General features: G+C 60.3%; 1 protein-coding gene and 1 long non-coding RNA gene across 11 annotated transcripts in view; both read left to right on the plus strand.

The window, feature by feature from the left end:
- LOC108535278 (uncharacterized) overlaps nucleotides 1–19,838 on the plus strand; it is a 34,305-nt gene that overhangs the window by 2,344 nt on the left and 12,123 nt on the right. For 6 of the 10 annotated variants that reach the window (XM_017881195.1, XM_017881198.1, XM_017881199.1 and 3 more), the window contains exon 2: nucleotides 1,162–1,362. The gene's annotated coding sequence lies outside the window, so the exon portion shown is untranslated. Of the gene's footprint in view, nucleotides 1–1,161; nucleotides 1,363–4,305; nucleotides 4,443–6,434; nucleotides 12,352–19,838 lie in introns of those variants that run through there. The other 4 variants (XR_001887183.1, XR_001887181.1, XR_001887184.1 and 1 more) reach the window with 4 other exon arrangements.
- On the plus strand, nucleotides 12,961–19,073 carry LOC108535280 (uncharacterized protein MIR1-1HG; the record flags this gene model as incomplete). Its single annotated transcript, XR_014485100.1, has 2 exons — nucleotides 12,961–13,119; nucleotides 18,457–19,073. It is a non-coding gene; the product is annotated as an uncharacterized protein MIR1-1HG (long non-coding RNA).

Genomic DNA, 19,838 nt, shown 5'->3' on the forward strand with positions numbered 1-19,838 from the left:
CACCCCACCCACCCCCATGTGAAACTCCAACCCAGCCATGCTGCAGACCCACAACCACACAGCCACAGCAAGCTCAGTGGCCTGTGCACACCGCAGGCTCTGCGGAGACGTTGCCCTGCCCTGGGTGGTAGAAGAGAACCAATTCGCTCAGGGTTGTCCCCTCGCAGGGACGGGCTGCCTGGGGGAGCAACAGTCATGCTGGACCTCTCTTCCTGACGAGGACAATGGGAGGTCCTTTCATGTCCCGGAGCTGCTGTCCCAACCCACGCCAGGGTCAGTGCCAGGACAGGGGCCAGGGCCCACCTGGGCCCTGCCGCTCAGCAAGTCCCCTGTGTCTGTGCCCGGCCTGCACCCCCCACTGGCACCTCCCTGGCCCCCATCCTCACCAGGCACCTGCAAAGCCTTCTTTCCACCTCTCACCACCTCATGTGCCAGGCTCACCCTGGGCCACTTCGAGGCCTCCAAACCCTGCAGGCCTCTTCTTCCTCCTCCTCCTCCTCCTTCTCCTCCTCTCCCTGCTCCCAGCAGGTTAGGTGTGGCTTCCCTTCCTGCTGGTGAGGGCCTAACCTTGAGGTCCCATTGGTCTCCTTCAGGTTCTTCCTCCACATTTTTCACTCTGGCTTCACAGCTGGTCATAGAAGTTGGCAGGGAAGGAGGGAGCCTCTGCTTCCCACTCAGGGACATTTTTAAACGCAATGAAAAACATATCGATACAATTAAGTATTCCAAAGTGCTTAGTTTGCCACTTGCTAAGTTTACTTAAACCCTCTTTAACAGGCTCATTAGGAGCTGGTGATCACCGGGAAATTCATTAACAGGAAGGCGGCCCCCCGCATTTGACTGTAAATTGGTATTGATCAGGGGCTGGTAGGGGCTGGTGGAGGCTGGGCGGCCGGCCACAAAGAGCCAGGTGTGGGACCAGCCTCCCGGGGGTGCCACAGCAGTGGTGCTGGGCAGGTGACGGTGGCTGCTGATCCCTGGTGCCCGTGTGAGCTGCTGGCTCTGCGCAGCTGCCGCTTCAGGTGGGCCGCACTGCGCGGCGGTTCAGGGTGGTGACGCTGCGAGGCGGGGGCAGGGGAGAGGGTGAAGAAGAGCAAGAGAAGGAGGGAGAGAACCGGGGGAGAGACGCTCCCTCACCCACTGGGTGTCTGCTGTGGCCAGGCTGAGGCGCCTAGGGAGTTGCACCCCTAGTGGACGGCCTCTCAGGAGATCCCGGCCACTCTCTGGGAACCTGGAATCCTCCAAGCATCGTCCTTCTCGCTCACATCTTCAGAGAGAGGTACTGAGCCCTCCCTCAGGGACACAGGGTCCCGGGAGGCAGCCTTCACCAGGGACCTGCCCAGGAAACCATCAGCTGCCCAGGTAAGCCCCCAGGGCACCTCTCAGGTCTCTGGTTTGTAGTCCCTCGTCTGGCCTCGGGAGCAAGGAGTTGTCCAGCTCCCAGAGAAGGAAGAGGCTGGTCCTGTGAGTGGGGTGCTGGGTGGGGTGCCCCCTCTCTGGGCCTGGCTGGGACAAGGGGGCCCAGGGGGACAGGAAAGTGCTGGCTTTGAAAGTTCGGGACATGGATGGTGCCTCCCTGCTCTGGGGTGAGGGTGGAGGGGCAGCCTGTTTCTTCCATGGATGCAAAACCGAGCTACTGCTGGGGCCAGGGACAGGTGCTCGAGACTTTCTGGGGCTCACTGTCCACTTCTGCCTTTCTGGATCGTGTGAGTGTGTGAGACAGAGAGACGGATTCAGGGATGGAGGGGCGCCAAGGTCAGAAGGGAGCAGGAAGCCCTGGGCCCCTGGGGGTGGCTGGACACCAGGCAGCAGTGGCAGGAAGCCTGTCCTGCTCACACAGAGGGCTCCAGCACTGGATGCCAGGGAAGAAGTTCCACTGCCTCTGAGCTGCCTTCTCTACATCGCAGTGGGGTCAGCTTCTACCGGGGTGGCGTCCCGAGGTCTTGGAACTACATACTGACTGCCTGCTTGGGAAACATACTTCTTTATATGCCCATATGGACCTGCTAAGCTATGGAATGTAAAGAAGTATGTATCTCAGGCTGGGAACTCTCTCGCCGCACTGAGGGGCACTCCACGCCACGGGGGCCGCTGGGGCCGACAGCCAGCCAGGCGGCTGTGGCGGGGGTGAGCCCGGGGCGGCAGGCTGCCTGGGCGTTGGTGGACGGTCATGTCCCCGCCAGCATTGTTCTGTCACTTTGCCTGTGTCAGCAGGTGGAAGTGCTCACCAGACATTAAATATTCAGCTTGCTGACTGCGGCAGAGGGGAGGCGGCCACCAGCAGGCACGGGGTCCGACGTGGGGCTGGTGAGGCCTGGGGGGTCGGGGCCTTGGCTGGAGAGCACAGAGTGATGGCGGAGGCTCTGGGGGCTCCACTGATGGCCGCCCTGGAAGAGGCCATCAGCCAGCAGAAAGGGCCGCTTGTGGCCAGGGCAGAAACTGCTCAGAGGCACAAGACAAGAGCAAGTTTGGAAGAGGGCAGGTGGCTGGATGCAGGAAGGAGGGAGGGGCTGGGCAGCACATGGGAGAGGCTGTGGAGAGAAGGCACCTCTTGTGCCTGCATCCAGCCCTCCTGGCCGCAGGGCAAGGTAGAGGAACTTGGAGGCATGTAGCCTCCAAGGAAGGCGCAGCCTGCACGAGGAGATGCTGGGGATGCAGGCAGGGTCAGGGCCACCGCTGCCCTTAGGCCCGACTCCTTTGCTGAAGGCACCTGGGACAAGGTCAGAGGAGCTGAGTCTGTGTAGCTCTGAACCCACAGCCCACCCCAGGGGCCTGGGAGCCATTTGATTTTGCCAAATGTCTCTGGCTCATGCCGCCCCCACCTGTACCCCCGCCAAAGCCCCAGTTCAGCTCTCTGTTCCGCCGAATCCAAGCTGAGGCATGTTTTGCTGTGAATGCAGGTGAGGCTTTGGCAGAAAGCAGCGTGTGGCCCAGGGCACCTTGCACCGCCCGTCGGGGGCCTGAGAGCCACCTGCTCTGCCGCCATCCCAATCCCGACCCAAGAAAGGACTGGGAGGATATCCTGGGGCGCAGGAGATGAGGGCAGGTCAGGATCTGTCCACGAAACCCTTTTCCCCAGTGCTGGTCCTTCAAGGAGAGGATGGGTAGCAGGTTCCTCTCCTCTCCTTGGTAGCGGGGTCGTAGGCAGGGGTTGGGCCACTGTGTGAGGGGCGTTTGCCCGGCTTCATTTCTGAGTCTCAGATTGGAGGCGTTTGCCACCTGGGATGAGGCCAGGTCCCTGCCTGGGCACCCCCACCCTCCCACAGGCCTCAGGATTAATTTCCGGAGTGTATGTCCTCCTGCCTTGGCACTGCTCCGGCCACAGCAGGTGCCCCTGCACCCTATCTCCCGCACCCTGGCCTCCAGCAGGAATGGGGCGGGAAGGGACGGCAGGCAGCCCCCTCCTGCAGCAGCTCGAGGCCTTCGGTCTGGGGGCAGCCAGATCACCTGAGCAGCTGGGGTCAGCACAGGGAGTGCTGAGTAAAGGGATCGGGGGCCATTCTGAGCTTTCAGGAGGCTCCCACCCCTCAGAGAGCCTCCAGTTGATTGGAGGGGAGGGCCTGGCAGTCAGGGTTCCTGGCCTTCAAGTCTTCCTTCTGGAAGCTTCGTTCTCCCAGCCTCGGCCCCATCTGGTGTAGCAACAAGGGAGCGGGTGTTGACCTTGGGCACAGCCTCCTCTCAGCCTCTGGACCCAGAGGGTCAGTGCCCAGCATCCGCTGATGTCATCTCTTCCCTGCCTGCTTCCAGCTCCGGCCACAGGGAGGGAAGTAGCCGGGTGTGTGGCTACCGAGGTTGCTGGTGGCCACAGACACACCGTTCTCTTCCCCTAGATGCGGCTGTCGTGCATTAAAGCTTTATTGCAGGATGTGGTGTTTAAATAAAAGCATTAGTGTTTTGGAATTAGGTTTGACTGAGCAGTAAAACTAGAGAGTTCACAGGGAGAGAGCTGCGGCCTGCTCGGCTGTAAATCACCTCCAGTCTCTGATCCGCTGAATTAAAAATGAGCATTGCATGGCACCGCCCCTGGCAGCCCAAGCCCCGCTCCCCGGCACGTGTGGCGTGACGGTGCTCCCCAGGGATCCTGCTGCTTTCCTAGAGACACTGGGACCCAGGGCTGGAGTCTCCCACGCGTGAATCTCCAAAGTTTGGCTCTTGGGCAGCAGCCAGGAAGGGAGCCCCAAACTGGCATGGAGCATGGACATGCTGGCACTTTCGTCTTTGGGGTCTTTGTGCCTGTCCAGTTGAAGGAGGGGAGAGTGGGCAGGGTAGGGGCACGGACCCTCACTGGCTATGTCTTGCCCACAGGGACCCTCCTGAGACCACTTAGGCACGCTACCATGGGGGCCGGGACTCTCAGAGGGAAAGGAGCCTGGACTGGGCTGAGGGGGCTGGACACAGGACACCCACCCCATTGGGACTTGCCTGCCAGCTTGGGAATCCAGGTGGGAATCCAGGTGGCCATGAGGGGGAGGACAGTGCCTGTGTCTCTCACTCCCTGGAGCAGGTAGCACCAGGTGTAGGCTCCTGGGTTTCCCAGAACACTCTGGAAACTGCCCCACGGTGATTAGAGGGTGGGCCAGGCTCCTGCTGGTGGAAACAGTCGCTGCAGAAATTGTGGAGCCCATAAATTCAGCAAACCAAATTAGTTACATTTTTCTATCCTACGGCTCACAAAAGCTAGCCACGCTCCAGGTGCTGTTTCCACCCATGAGTGGGACCATCTCTGGGTCATGGAGCTTGTGTGAAGGAGAATGATGGCCTTTGGGAAGGGACAGCCCCGCTGCTGCCTGCATGCATGTGTCGCGATGAGTGGTCTTGCATTTCTGCAGCCAGGTGGCCAAGGACGTGATGGCACCCCCTTCTAAAGAGGGAGTCACCGGTGATTCTGGTACTAGTGCATTCATCAAGTGCGATAAAGCATTTTATTGCACAAGCATTCTAAGCGGGCACGGGCTGGTGAGAGCATTTGCGAGAGGTGCATCGGCCCTCTCTGGGAAACTGTCAGGCTAACATGAGAAACATTGCATCGAAGAATAAACTGCTATTAAGCATGATTAGATTGACCCACAGGACAGATATTTTAGCTGCCGCAGCCGGAGTCAATCAAAATGAACATCGCTTGAATTGCAAATTTTACCCCAAAAATGCTCTAAAGTAAAACTGAGAGAACCTGAGTGGCCCGAGCCATCTTCAGGACCAGGGTGTGGCTGAGCAGTGCTGGCCTGGAGGGTTTCCGGGCTGGGATGGCCGGAGGTGGACGGGGCGGTGCGATCGCGTGAGTTGCTGCCACCTTCACATAAAGGGTAACCCAGCAATCTGAGAGGCTTTGTGCTGACTCAGCCCGGCCATGCACGTCCGATTGCAGAGGCCTCCTGCGCTCTCCGCAGTCCTGCTCCCGCTTTTGATGCCTCTGGGCAGGACACTGACCTCGGGGTGGCTGGGCTTGGGCCCCGGCAAGGGAGGCTCTTGGACAGGAGCACAGGGCTTTGTGAGGGGCCCTGGCCTTGCCCACTGTCCTTGGCCAACCAGCAGCCTCTGTCCCTGTGAACTGGAGGCCTCACACCCAGGAAGAGGTGGGCATGGCTTTTGGGAAGGGAAGGCACCCGCGACAGCATTAGCAGCTCCCGGAGCCTCGTGCTGCCCGCTCCTTCCTGAGGTCCAAGGCCCAGCTGGCCAGAGCTTGGGGCGGGGAGGGCCCTCTCTGGAGGCCCCTGGGTGCCCAGGGAGGACTGTGCCTTTGGGGAGGACTCTGCTTTTAGTGCTCAGAGTCCCCAGCCAGCTCTGACCCCTGGAAGCCCGTCCTGCTGAGTGGGGAGGGGCGGTGACTGCAGCAGAGGAGCAGGGCAGGCTGCTGCAGAGCTGCCGCCCAGGACGCTGCAGAGCACAGCAGGCAGCATGCAGGGCTGCGCGTCTCAAGGGCAGGGATCGGAGGGCCACCTCTGACAGCTCCACCGCCGGTCCCTTAGATAGAGGGACACGGGACTGAGGTTCCCACACTGCGGTCACTGCAAAGGTGCTGTGAGCTCGACCGATTCGCCCGGGTTTCAGAGGCACCACTCAGCCTCAGGCCAGGTCTGCTCCCTGCACCAGGCGGGCTGCCCCCGTGGGGTGCAAGTGTGTGATCTGAAGGACAGAGATGCTGGGGGCACACTGGGCCTCTCAGACCTCCTGTGTCCACCCCAGGGAGAGAACATGGGAGAGACAGAGCTCTGTTTCAGGAGTGCTGGGTGCAGAGGTCACTGGCTGCTCCCTGGCCAGGAGGGGGTCACCCAGAAGCCCTGGTGGTGGGAGGCCGGGGTCCACTCCTCACAGGGTCGACTCCTTGGCTGGGACTGGAGGCAGGTGCATGTGTGTGTGTGTGTGTGCTTGCATGGGCGTGCATGGAGGGCGATTTCTGGGATGATTGGGACAATGACCCAGAATATTTTTAACAGTGGCAGGAGAGGGAGTAGAAGGCAGCTGTCCCTGGAACCCGTCCCGGGGGGCCCCGTGAGGACGTTTTGAGGTTGAAGGACGCCCAGGACAGTTGCACCGTGTGGCCCTTGTCATCCTGGCAAGCCGATGCCCTCTGCCATGCCCAGATATGGCTCCGGGGCTGCATGTGTCTCCCCAGCTGCCCGCCTGCCCACCACGCCAGTATAAATAGTCCGTGTTCTCAGCTGTCCCGTGGAGAGGCTGAACTCGGATGACTCTGCCCCAGCTCTAGGAGTGCCCCCGACCCCGCCCACCGCCTAAGTGCCTGAGGCCAGCAGCTGTAGCGGGACAGAGGCCGGGTGAGGCTCTGGGCTCCTGGGCTCGGCCTCTGTCTCCCCCTCCTCACCTGCCCCCTTGGAGGGCATCAAGTTCAGGAGGGACCCAGCTACCTTCTGTTGTTCCTTCCCCAGGGCGTGGTGGGGCCTTTGCCCATCAAGAGTGAAGAGGGACAAGAATCCCCATCCCGGGAGTGGGTGCAGGCAGCTGCTTGGTTCCTTGGCCTCGGGCTCAGGCCTGCAGCAGGCGAGGCTGTCGCTGGGGTCCCTGTTGCCCCTCCCTCGGGTACCTCCTCACCTGTCCCAGCCCTCCTCCCACGTCAGCTGTAGCAACACACTTCAGAGGCCTTGCAGCCCCGAGCACCAGCTTGCCAAGCTCCTTCCCCGGGGAACCTGCTTTCCCTCCACCCTTAACTCAAGAAGTGACTCTCTAATGGTGGAATTTCAAACACCTCCAAGGCCTGTGGAGCTGACGCCCTTGAATGCAAGCAGGAAAGGCCCATCCTGTGTTCCTCAGACATGGGGTGCTACACCCCGCCTGAGGACAGATGGGAACACTTCTCACAATGTCTCTGCACGCTGGGTGGCCTCACTGAGCCAGAGAGAGGGCAGAGAACACGTCGGCAGAATCGAGAGCGCGATACCCACTTGTACGTGGAGCTGGGGCCTTCCTTGGTGTCCCGAGGCCTGCGGTGGCCGCACGGACTCCCTCGTCATTTCATCCGTGGCCATCCCTGAGCTCCTGGCTTAGGGATCTGTTTCTGCCGGTGGGTGGGAGCAGTGGGCAGGTGCCCTCCCACCCACAGGAGGGGGCTCCAATCAGACTCTGTGTGCCAAGGGGCTTTTCCTTATCCTGGGACACGTGGCTGTTCATTTGTCCCCAAGCTGCCAAGCCCTCTCTCTTGACCTCGGGACTCTGATCGTGTTCTCAGCCAACAGCCTTCTTCAAATTAAACTAGCTTTTACCCCGGCCCTATCTTTGAGATCATAAGACACAAAAGTCTATCTTGCCATTTTTGCAAAGAACAGCAAAACAATCACGTGTCCCCTCCCGCCCCTGCCTCCCTCCCGCCTGCCCCCTGCTCTGTGGGTCTGTTTGAGGCGAAATTTATCTCTGGGAAGGGCCCCATCAATTTGCCTTGCTCTTTTGTTGACAAGTTTATTAAAAACCCAGGCAACTCTGTATTAAACTTTTATCAGTGTTGAGAAATAATATATTTCTTTTTTTGAATAGATAGAAAAGTTATGGATTTGGGCTGAGCAGGTCTTGTTCAGCATTTGGCTGAGTCAGCGTTGCTGATGATAAGAAACAAGCCCGTTTTGGGGTGCAGGGTTTCCTTTTGCCTTTTAATTAGGGGTCTCTCTGGGGACTGCCCTGCGCGAGCCAGTGCCCCCCACAGAACCCCGAAGGCTCCTACAGAAACCCCAGCGGGGGCTGCCCACACACACCCGGCTAACTGTAATTCTTTGCTATCTATTTTAATAATTAACCAAAATCTGGAATTAAAATTTAATTTAGTGGTGAATCTGAGCGCTAATAGGTAATGGTTTTGCATGGAGAAATATTAGGTTATTGACATTTACATTTTAAAAGCTTCATAGTAAGAAACAAAAAAAGCATCCAGATGGGAGTTGGCAATGTACTCCCCTGGTGGGAGGGGATGGGCACCCTGTCCTGCCCCACCGTGAGTGCCTGGGGTTGCGGAGGAGAAGGAGAGGGGCTGCTCTTGCCTTTGCCTTGGGTCTCTGAGTCTCTGTAGGGTTTGGTGGCGCAGGGCTGTGCTCTGCAGTCTCTGAGGGCAGCGTCTTTGCTGCGAGCGTGGCCTGGTGTTGGTTGCCCTTGAGGGGAAGTCGTTTGGTGCCACATCTTCCCCAAGGACGCTGGTTGTAGTGTCCCCTGTGCTGGGGCAAGAGACATCTTCCCCTGGGGGTCCTGTGTGGTTTCTGCCCAAAGTGGCCCCTGTTCCCCGAGGTCCTGGGTGAGGGCTTGTGGGTGCAGCAGGACGGAGTGTTGGTTTTCACCGCCCTTGAGGGGCAAGTGCCCAGGGACCCCATGCCAAGCTCAGACCGGGCCATGGCGTGACCAAGACTCAGGTTGCACAGGGCTGGTGCTCACACACGGCCATTCACATGCCCACATGGAAGACCTGAGGCGCAGGGGGCTATGGAAGTCCCCAAGAACCCCTCGCTAGGTGTGTAGTGCTCTGTGCCCGGGGCCCCCTCTGCCCCACCAGAGGTCAACCTGGGGATGGCTGCGGCTGCAGGGGAGGGCCCGGCGGTTCGCTTCACGCTTGCTCCTCCTTCCACCTTCCAGGACTGTGGGGCTGCCTCTCCTCTAGGGTCCAACAAAGGGGCTGGGGCCCTACCAAAGGCAGGAGGGGCTTCCAGGATGAGGTGGCAGGCGTGGCTCTGGCCCTCCTGCTCCCCCGTGTCCTCACCCCTCGGGGGTCCCTGGGTGAGGCTGCTGTAGCCGTGGGTCTCAGTGACACTTCCTACCAGGTCTTTATCTACAGCACTATTTGCTCCAATTATAACTAATTGGACACGTACTGCATCTTCATGGCATCTAATTTTCTATTGATTTTAACAGGGCTGCTGGTGTTTTCGGCAGAGATTGCCCATCGCTGCTTAAAAATGCTGAGTGTACTTCCCTGTGTGGGACAACTCCATCAGCAGATGTTTTAAAACCTGTTTAATTGTTTGGTTCATAACATGCACTAGCGGTAGGGGCTGCAGCCCTGTTCTCTATAGCACTGGAGTCAAGAGAGAGGCAGAAGGACCCAAAGTGGGTTCTCCAGAGAATCCACGCCCTGGGCTCCATCCCCAGTCCTGCTGTCCCGGCGAACGGTAAAGTCACCAGAAACGCTTGGGCCGCCTCTCTGCCAGGCCTAGGCACCCAGCTGGGGACACAGAGGGGACCAGCCAGGAGCTGCCCCTCCCTTGGCGGGTTTGCCTTTACTCAGGGGACGCAGGGACTCCTCATTCGATGAGGAAACCACAGTGGCAGCTGGCCCCAGAGAAGGCCAGGCAGGGCTGGCTGTCCCCTACCCGGAGGCCTCTGGAGCCATCGGGGCCCGGGGGTCTGAGGCCCCGGGAGCTAGGGGTGGTCGCTGTGGTGAGGGGCTGCATGGGTCTTGGCAGGAAGGCAGCCCGTGCCTGGGAGGCTGGAGGCAGCACAGCTCAGTTTGGGGAAGGCCAGAAGACGTGGGGTGCGGAGGTCTGGGAGGGGTGAGCTCTGTGAAGTACCCGACCTTTGAGCCATGGGGTGGGGCCCTTGGGGAGGTTTTGGGGCTTGTGGGATGCTGGTTTCTTGGCCTTTTTAGAGAGAAAAGAAAACAATACTTACAAAGAAGTCGAGGAACCTCGGAGGCCTCTCCCTTGTCAGCCCTCGCCCCACGCTGGTGAGACCCCAGGGTCCAGAGGGAAGGGGCTAGAGAATCTGCCAGTGAGTGGGAGCTGCTGCCCGAGGGAGCAGAGCAGAACAGGGGGGTGCCCGGGCCCGCAGGGGTCCCCGACGTCCTGCCCGAGGGATGGACCCAGCTCCAGCATGTCCCAAGAACACAAACTGTGCGCCTGTTTCCTTCACACTTGCAAGCAAAGGTGCTGCTCACTCCCTTGGCAAAGAACGACTGGGAACTTCTCTAAGCCAGGCCATGTTGGGGTGAGTGCACCTGGAGGCTGGCTGCCACCTCATGGGGCAGCATGAAGAGGAGGGGCTGGGCCCTGGGGCAGGGGACGCTGCTGTGAGTCCCCGCATCCTCCTGACGGGCAGCATAGGACTGGTCTTGAGGCGCAGTGGGGTGTATTGGAGAAGACGGTGGCTGTAGGTGCTCAGGGCTGCACCTGGCGCTTGGCCGCTCGGTGTCTGCTCACAGCTCACTCCCACCACCGTGACGGCTGCAACGCCAAGCATGATGCCTCATCCAAGGCCGTGGGGCCTCCCCGTGGGGGTTTTGCAGCCTGTCCCGGTGCTCTGCTGCCTTTTGGGTGAGATGACCAGTTTGTTTGCTACGTTGATTGGCAAATGCCAGACCTCCCAGCTTCTGATCGGAAAGAATTGTGGCTGAGACTCGAGTCCCCAGCTTGATCTTGTCAAATCTTCCGCTCCATTAGGAATATTGACAGCGGTAAATGGATAAGTGCGTTCCGGCTGCGAGGTCTTCAAGCCGTCCTCACTCCAGGGCCAGGGAGAGGCGGGCTCTGGGAGCCTTGGGGTCTGCCCTGCACCCTCCGTGCTACTGGAGTAAGGAGGAGAGAGGTTTGTAGAGTGTAGGCTGATGGCCCGGAAGCCTCTCTGTTTTGGGATGCGAGACTGACCCCAATATGCAGGGGACTTTGGGGAGGCGACCTTGCTGCACGGCACAGATCTTTCTGGAGGGCACCATGGCAGGGACAGTCAGGGAAGGCAGCTATGGACGAGTCAGAGCAGGCCTGGCAGAGGCTGGGGTGGGGGATCGTCCAGCTCAGTCACTCCCAGCAGGGCCTTGGAGGGTGGGCATGGTTCTGTGTGACTATCCCTGTTGCCTGAGGGGCCTGAGCTTCTGTTCCTGCAACGTCAGGAGGGGTCAGAGAGGCCAGAGGACAGGCAGGTGGGGCAGCCCCATGTGTGCAGAGGGCAGGCAGGTGGCACAGGCCCTGGTGCGCAGCCCACACTCTGCCATCCGGGTGGGTGAGGAGCAGGTGCGTCCACCCGTGCTGCCCAGGACGGCCTGTGCTCCCGGAGGGAAGCTCACACACGGGCACCGCATCTCCAGCACTGCCAGAGACACTTTCCCTCACCTGTCACGGCTCCTGATGGATGGGGCTGCAGGGAGGCTCATTTTATAAAAGGGAACTTGCTCTCAAGTCACTGCGGGTGATTGGAGTGGGAGATACAGGAGCCAGGTGAGGGTCGTGTCACGTTTGGACCTCCGTCCTGACGCTCCATCCTCACAGTTCCCTTGGGCATGGGAAATGCCCCTCAGCAAGACGCGGGCAAGGCTGCAGGGCTGGGGCATGGGGCCCAGGGTCAGGCCGTGAAGGCCCCCTCAGTCTGTCCTCCCACCACCATGCAATGTGGGTGTCCCTGGAATCTTCCTGTCCTGCCCACCCAGAGATATCACGTGGTGTCAGAGTCCATCCTGTCCCACCTAGGCCACGGCAAGCCAGGCGGGAGAGTGTCCTGGGTGGGCTGTCCTGTGGTCAGCCGGGGCCCATGGCCGACTGGGAGGTCTGTTCTGCCTCTGCTCCAGCTATGAGTGTGGTCTGGGAGGAGTTTGCAGGGGAATAAGGGCCTCAAACCCTCAAGGTCACTGTGCCCACAGATGTGAGCCCCTGGGGCGGGGCCCGATGGTCTGGGCTGTATCCCACAGCTGAGGCTAGTGCCAGGGGCAGCGAGCACTTGGTGAAGCCAGGCCTGTGGAGGAATCGGGCGGTGGAGGCAGAGGGCACTGAGGGCCAATCCCAGAGCGTGGAGGCTGCCTGGCGCCTCTGACCCTCCCCAGACCCCTGGGGGCCCCTGATGGGGGAGCCCGGGCAGAGCAAGAGGGTGGTGAGTTGCGTGTGAGTGGGTGTGCGGTGGTGAGTTGCGTGTGAGTGGGTGTGCGGTGGTGAGTTGCGTGTGAGTGGGTGTGCGGTGGTGAGTTGTTGTGTGTGAGCGGGTGGCGTGGTGATTGTTGTGTGTGAGCGGGTGTTGCGGTGGGAGTTGTGTGTGTGAGCGGTGTGCGTGCGTGAGTTGCGGTGAGCGGTGTGCGCTGGTGAGTTGCGTGTGCAGCGGGTGTGCCTGGGTGATGCGGTGAGTGGGTGTGCGGTGTGGTTGGTGTGAGTGGGGTGGCGGTGGTGAGTTGCGTGTGAGTGGGTGTGCGGTGGTGAGTGGCGTGTGAGTGGGTGTGCGGTGGTGAGTGGTGTGTGAGTGGGTGTGTGCTGGTGAGTGGGTGTGTGCTGGTGAGTGGTGTGTGAGTGGGTGTGTGGTGGTGAGTGGTGTGTGAGTGGGTGTGTGGTGGTGAGTTGTGTGTGTGGGTGTGTGTGTCGGGGCGTGTGGCCCTTCACACCGGTCCCCGTAGAGCTTGAGGGAAACTCCTTGGGGTGGAGGCCCTCCGGGATGGGGGGTAAGGGCCTGATGCCGGCCGCGAAGCCCCGTCTCCGTCGGGACGTCCGCCTGGTGGAGCTGCCTTCCTCACTGACGTCGCTGTTTCTCGGATCCGGGAGCCAAATGCTTTGCTAGAGCTGGTAAAATGGAACCAAATCGACTGTCCAATGGATTTGGTCCCCTTCAACCAGCTGTAGCTGTGCATTGATGGCGCCGTGCGGCCCGGCTGCAGGTCCTGCAGTCATGGAGAGGACCCAGCAGGCGGTGCAGGGACAGCCCAACTCAGCGTGTGGTCAGCTCCAAGTAAGCGAAGCCCCGAGTGCTGCCCCTGCCCCTCAGGACACTTCAGTGCAGAGCCCGAGACCCCCCAGCTGTGGTGCCCCTGCTTGCTCATCCTTGCCAGGGCACCATGAAACCAATGTTCATTGCTCACACCAGAGCTTTGCTTGAAAATGTGGGCTGAGGAGCTGGGCCCTGTGGGTTGGGCCTGCCGGGGGCCTGGGCTGGCCCTGCCCTGTCCTCTTCCCAAGGAACTTTCTTTGATTTCTCCTTTAAAATGGCCTGGACACTAAGGCTCCCGAGGGCCCCGCAGAGGTGAGCACGGATGCTGCGCTGGCGACCTGTGGGTGTTTGTGTCCTCAGTGGGGAGGCCTGGGCCAGTGGCGTCTCTCCAGATGGCCTGAGGAGTGCTGGGCCTGGCAGGGAGACCACAAACAGGAGCCCCTCGGCATGGCCCGTGGCTGGGGAGGTGCCTGTGAAGGTTGCTGGGGGCCCCCGGAGCTCCCCATCTCCCCACCCTCTGGGGGGAGGTAGTGATGCCTAGGTGCAGGGAAGGCGGGTTACCGACGGGCACAGCTGTAGCGAGTAGAGATCTGCAAGGGGGGCTGCAGGCTGGGCGGCCCCCAGGACCTGCTCGGGGGGGGTCCCTGACCACCTGCCCTTCTCTGGGCAGGGGCTGGCATGAAGGGGCTCAGGCTGCTGGGCACTGGCAGATCTGAGGCCTGGGCAGGCACGGGGGCTTCTGCTGGGCATCTCTAGGCCTAGGGTTCCAGGGCCTGTCAGGAGTGACCCCTGACTTCTACCCAGAGTAGCAGAGGCGGGGCCTCCCCTCAGGGGCCACCAGCTGCCAGTCTCAGGGCAGGTGAGACCGAGGGTCAGGACCGTGGGAGGGATGAGCAGAGGGAAGGGGTGTGGTGGACAGAGGGGCAGATACTCCATGGACTGACGGACGGGCCGAAGAACGGGTCTGAGTGGCTCCCCTGGCCCTGGCTCAGGAAGTCACGGCTCCCTCCTCACACTCTGCCCAGCCTCAGTGCCTCTGATTCCCAGGGTCAGCTTAACCCTAACCCTGGCACGGTGTTACCACCCCTCTTCACACAGAGTCACTATGTCCCCAGACAGTGGGAGAGGCCGAGAGGCTGGGGTAGTGGACGGCAGCCCTGTCTTCAGCACAGGGGTGGTGCTGGGGTTTGAAAACCAGAGTGTGTGGGATCCATGGGCTCTGCTCCTGAAGGGCTGTGGCCTTGGCCTTTATTCGAGCCTCTATGAGTGGAGGGCAGAGTGGTCAGCTCCTGCTGGGGCTCCTATCCAGGCGCCGCCTCCTGGGAGCCTCCAGGGGCTTCCACTGTTGAGCCCTTTACAGGGGGCAGCCGGGTGGCCTGGGTATGGCTGTGCCTTTCAGGGTGGCCTGACCCCAACCCCACCAACCCCAAGCTGTGTGATGCTGGGCACTGTCCTCCACTGGGGTCTCCTGCCAGGGACATCTGTCTGTCGGGTGAGGCCTGGTCCTTTCCTGGAGGGGAGACTTTGGATATCCACCCAGCTGAGGACCTGGTCGGCCTGCCCCCAACCTTCCCTCCTACCTGAAGGGTGGGGAGGAGGCTGGGGAGGTGGCCGGGGTGCAACAGCTTGAGGTCCTGTGTCAAATACATCACCCGGGTGAGGACTCAGGGAACCACCCCTGGGCCTGTGGGAGAGTTTTGTGCAAACATCACGCCAAGAATAGTGTCTGCTGTTGACCCAGCACTTGCCAGGGAAGGCTGGAGCCATTGGAGTCCCTTCCAGTGCAGCCTGGGGTTCCTGTCGGTCACCATGCCAGCCGTGAACAGGGACGCCTGCTCCCTGTTGCCCGCCTGGCCCTTCCTCGCCACCCATGGCCCCGCCAGCCCGACCCTCTGGCATTGACACCTGCTGAGGGCAGTGGCACAGCTGCAGAAAGCCCACAGCTGTGCGGGAGCTGCCCTGCCAGGCAGGGCCTCGGGGTACTGAGGAGGGTGGCAGGAACGGAGGGGCACGCAGGCTCCATTCCAGCCAGCTGAGAGCCAGGGCTCCCTGCTCCTGGCCTCCCGTCTCTCCTGTAAATTAAAGGATGAGATGAGGCTGAGACCATCCCCGGTTCTCCACCGCGGTCAGGACATCAGCTCCAGATGACTGTAGGACACTGTGGCTGTTACCTGGCCTACCCACTTGGGGCATCTTTGTGGAGTCCCCAGTAAAAACCACCGCACCTGCCTTGCCATCCCCAGGATGAGGCCTTGTCCAGTGAGATCACAGTGCAGCCCCACACCAGGTCACGCACAGTGTGGACAGACAGGACATGTGGGTGGAGACGAGGGCACACTTGGAAGCAGTTCCCATGCCTGGCGGACCGCACATGAGGGGCCGTATGGGCTCTGACCCTCAGCAGCCCCAGGCAACGCATGACCGCGGCTGGGTGTCCCAGTGAAACTTTATTGGCAGACGCTGGAATTTGAATACCGTATCATGTTCGGAGGTCACTAAATGGGTCTGTTGATTTTTTTCCTCCCAGTCATTAAAAAGGTGAATGCTGTCCTGAGCTCTCAGGGGCTGTCTGAAAGCAGGTGGCAGGGGGACTGGGCTCTGGTTGCAGCTGCCACCTCCAGCTAGATTAAGAGGATAAATGAGCAGCAGGCACTGTGCGCACAGGACCGGGACACAGGGGCACCGAGGGCAGCCACTGCTCTTCCCAGCTGCTTGCTGCATGTTTGGTCAGTGCACAGGTGGAGGCCCCAGCGCAGCCCTAGTGTTCACAGTGGTGGGACCAGTATGAACAGCCCCGGCCTGCCCAGCAGGAGAGAAAAACCAGGAGGAGGCAGCTGGGGCAGGGCAGAGCCTGGAGCCTCCAGGTTTGGGGTGGGGCTATCTCATGTCTCATCCTGCACCCCCTGCAGCCTCGTGGCTTTGGGCTGAACTCGCCCCCAGCAGGTGCCCATCTCTGGAGCAGGTGTCCACTGGGAACAGGGCCCAGCCAAGCCAAGGCTACTCCCCAGGGTCAAGGAAGTGGGGTCAGGGACAGGGACACAGCCCACTGGAGGACCGCAGTTTCGGATCCCAGGATCCTAGCAACCCCGGGTTGGGGTGCACAGGAGCCAGCTCTGCCAGGCTCGGCATGCCGCGGAGTGCCTGGGCATCAGAGAGGGCGAGGAGCTCACCACAGTCACACAGCCAGCCCTGGGCGAGCCTGGAGCAGGATGGAAACACATTCCTGTCTGTCCCAGGGCTGTGTCTTCCACTCCGGAATGGGCAGCCCTTGGCTGGACTTGGCCAGGCTGAGTTTGGGACGCTGAGTTTGGAGGGCTGCTGCCTGCAGCCCCCGCACCTGGTCTCCATGCTTTGCTGTGTGTTTAGCTGCGTGGGGGTCCGTGCAGCATCTTGCCTTAGGGGGCTCAAGGGGAGAGGGGGCAGCGGAAGTGGGGCCAATGCTGGGGAAGGGGCTTTATGTCTCCTGGGGCTCTTCCATCTGTCTTTTCATCTCCCTGGGAGGGGTGAGAATGTGGATCTGAGTGAGCAGGGGACATTGCCAGCTCAGTGAGCAAGAGGATGGGTCTGAGGGTCCAGTGCTGTGGGAAAGCCTCTCCCTGCCAGGTGCAAAGGTGACAGGAGTTGGCCCATCCCAACCTCAGCCGAGGATCTGCAGGTCCTGGGTCCTGTATCACTGTAAGAAAAGTCCAAGAGCTCATTAGAAATGCAGATTCCAGGCCCCGTATCCCACCCCTACCCCAGTCAGAACCTCCAGAGCAAGGGCCTGGGAACCTGAGTTTTTACCGAGTGCATTTGGTGAGTCTTATGAACAAGCCACACCAACCTGGTTCCCTTGATGCCCGCCGGCCCCGCACCTGCCCTATGTACACCTTGCTCAGGTCCCCTCCCTCTGCTCCCTACCCCTCAGCAGACCATGTCCTTCTGGGAAGGCTCTGGACCTCTCAGCAGTAGGTCTCTCTCCTCTATACTCTAGCAGCCGCCACCACACTCGGGACCCTGTTGGCTGCAGTGGGTCCTTGTGGAATCTCCCCTCTTCCTGCAGCCTTGGGTGGAGGGTGAGAGGTGTGTGCAGTTTCCCAGATGTCAAGGGATGAAGTAACGTAGTCTGTGTGTGTGCATCTCCTTGTTCTGGGAGAAAGTGGTGTTGACCACAAACAAGCAGAAAGAAAGTTAAATTCTACCACCCCAAGCAGCCCCTGGTGAGATGCCAGGCACTTCCTTCCAGTCTTTTTTTTCCATATGTAGCTCAGTTTATCCCCATCCCACCTCCCACCACACACACTAAGACAGCGGCCACAGGGCTGATAAACAGCCATTTCTGCAGAGCAGTGCCTGGGGCCCCCTCCTGCATCATCAGTGGCTCTGTCCGCCTTTCTGCCCAAGGTCCTGGGGTCAATGCACTGCCAACGCCCCATCCACGACCAGCGTGAGCAACCTCACTGCTGTCCACAAATGCTCCTGTGCTGAGCCTTGGGCACAACGTTCTCCAAATTCTGCTGGCTCTGACATGCCTGCGGTCCCGTGGCATCACCAAAAACATCCTGACTTCCTTCCTCCTGAGCATGGGATGGAGGCAAAGCCCTGAGCAGCCTCCTGTGGGTCACCCACCACACCTGCTGCACCCACCGCACCTCCTGCGCCCACCACACCTGCTGCCCCCGCCGTGCCCACCACACCTGCCACTCCTGCCATGGCTCCCGTCCCTTTGCAGGTCCCTGCCTCCCTCTCTTCAGCAGCTTGCTCAGACGCTGACCATCTCCCACCCCAGCGCCCTGTCCCTCCTCAGGTCCTGCTGACCGGGCAGCCTCTGGTCTGCAGCAGGGCACACGGGCCTCCGAGCGCTGGGCTGTGGCGCTGCTTGTTGCGGTTGTCCCTCCCAGCCTCTTGCTCCCGTGTGCCTGGCCTGGGACTTCCTCCAGGTGTATTTGTGGAGGAAGCCAGAGAACGGGTGCAGGGTGCAGACAAGCCTCTGAGGGGGCACAGGAGGTGGGGTCCCAGCCAGAAGGGCCCGTGCAGCCTCCTAAGTTTCAGGAACAAGCTGTGATCTGGAAGCTTTGGAAACTCTTGAAGACAAGGAGCTATGATCTGTGTTGGACCAAGGATTCCAGATCCCTGCTCTGCTGCCTCCGGTGGGAACACCCACACGCCCTCCCCAGGACCCTGGGCCGACAGCCTGGGTTTGTGTGTCTCAGTCCAGGATCTTGAGCCCTTAGAAAAGAGACCCTGCTCCCATCCCGGCCACTCCGTCTCCTGCTTCCTCACTTCGTGTCCACTCGTCCCAGTGTGCTGGGGGTGGGGCTGGTGCTCTAGGACTGAATTCTGGTCCTGGCTCCCACCCTGGGTGTTTTTTTCCTATAGGTCAGCCCTGAAATGTCCATTACTCACTAAGAAAAGGAAAATGCTCATTTGAAAGACAATTCTTCTCTTTGACAATGCTGAGACATTCTCCCAGTCCCAGCCCCACAGTGCTCCAGTGTGTGAAGGACAGCAGCTGTTGGGGAAGTTCAGTGCATCTATCCTAACCAGGGCTGGAGGTGATGCCAGTCTGTGCAGCTAGGAACACCTCCTCCGCTGTGGCTGAAGGGGCTCCACCTGGCACCTGTGCCACCAGTGGCCCCTGAATGGGCATCCAGGTCCACCCTTAATAAAGATGCATTGCTCATTCTATTTCAGACCTTGTTTATCCTCCCCAGCTCCCCAGTGTGTTCTGGAGGAGATCCCTCCACTGTCAGACAAAGACTTAGGAATGACAGCAGTCATCCCACCGAGAGTCAGCGGCGTCGGCATGTGCTTCTCCTTCTTGTCAGTGCCCCTCTGGCTCAGTCCAATGCCCAGCACTTACAGATAGGGAAACACACACAAGCACATACACACCCCATACACGGGCACAGGCTCACATGCGCACATACCCGCACTTGTGCAAACACACACACAGAGGCACATGCACTTTCTCACACAGGCACACATGCACAATGCACACACAGGCACACACATGCACACCCGCACACATGCTTACACATACACTTACCTGCACATTCCCACACACGGACATGCAGGCACACCCCTCCACACACACATATATGCACATGCATGCACACTTTCTCACAGATACACAAAGCAATGCAGACACTCATGTATGTATACATGAGCACACATGCATACACACAGTCACACACTGTGCACACATATACGTATGCACACACCCACACATGCACAACACACACACAGGCACACATGAGCACACACTCACATGCACACACGTTCCCATCCCCCCACCACATAATCGCACAGACGCCTAATGCCTTGCAGCAGGTGAGACCGCCCGTCAGTAGGATTAGGGGCCAACAGGGGGTTCTGGCAGCAGATGCAGGCAGTTTGGAGAAGGGGCTGAGTGCGAGCTGAGGCAGACAAGGGAGGCTGAGTGAGGGAGAGGGTTGGGTCCCTGAGGTGGGGCAGGGGGAAGGGTGGGAGGTGGCTGAGGGAGCTTCCCGGAGAAGCTCAGAATGAGACAGTCACATGGGGGGTTGTTTGGGCTTTCCCAGGTGAACCCTGTACTTCCCCTTCCCCTCCCCTCCCTCTATATTCCCCTCCCCAGAGCCATGGCCCCTCACCACCCCTCTGCCCTGGCACCTCAATAAGACCCTGTGGAAGTTCCTGTAGACAGGAAGTGGGGTGGGGCCTGCCGGGAGGTGGGGCCTGTGGGGAGGTGGGGTCTGTGGGGGAGGCGGGGCCTGTGAGAC

This window comes from Rhinopithecus bieti, unplaced genomic scaffold (genome assembly GCF_001698545.2).
Source record: "Rhinopithecus bieti isolate Rb0 unplaced genomic scaffold, ASM169854v2 scaffold_12573, whole genome shotgun sequence".
In the NCBI taxonomy this organism is placed as follows: domain Eukaryota; kingdom Metazoa; phylum Chordata; class Mammalia; order Primates; family Cercopithecidae; genus Rhinopithecus; species Rhinopithecus bieti.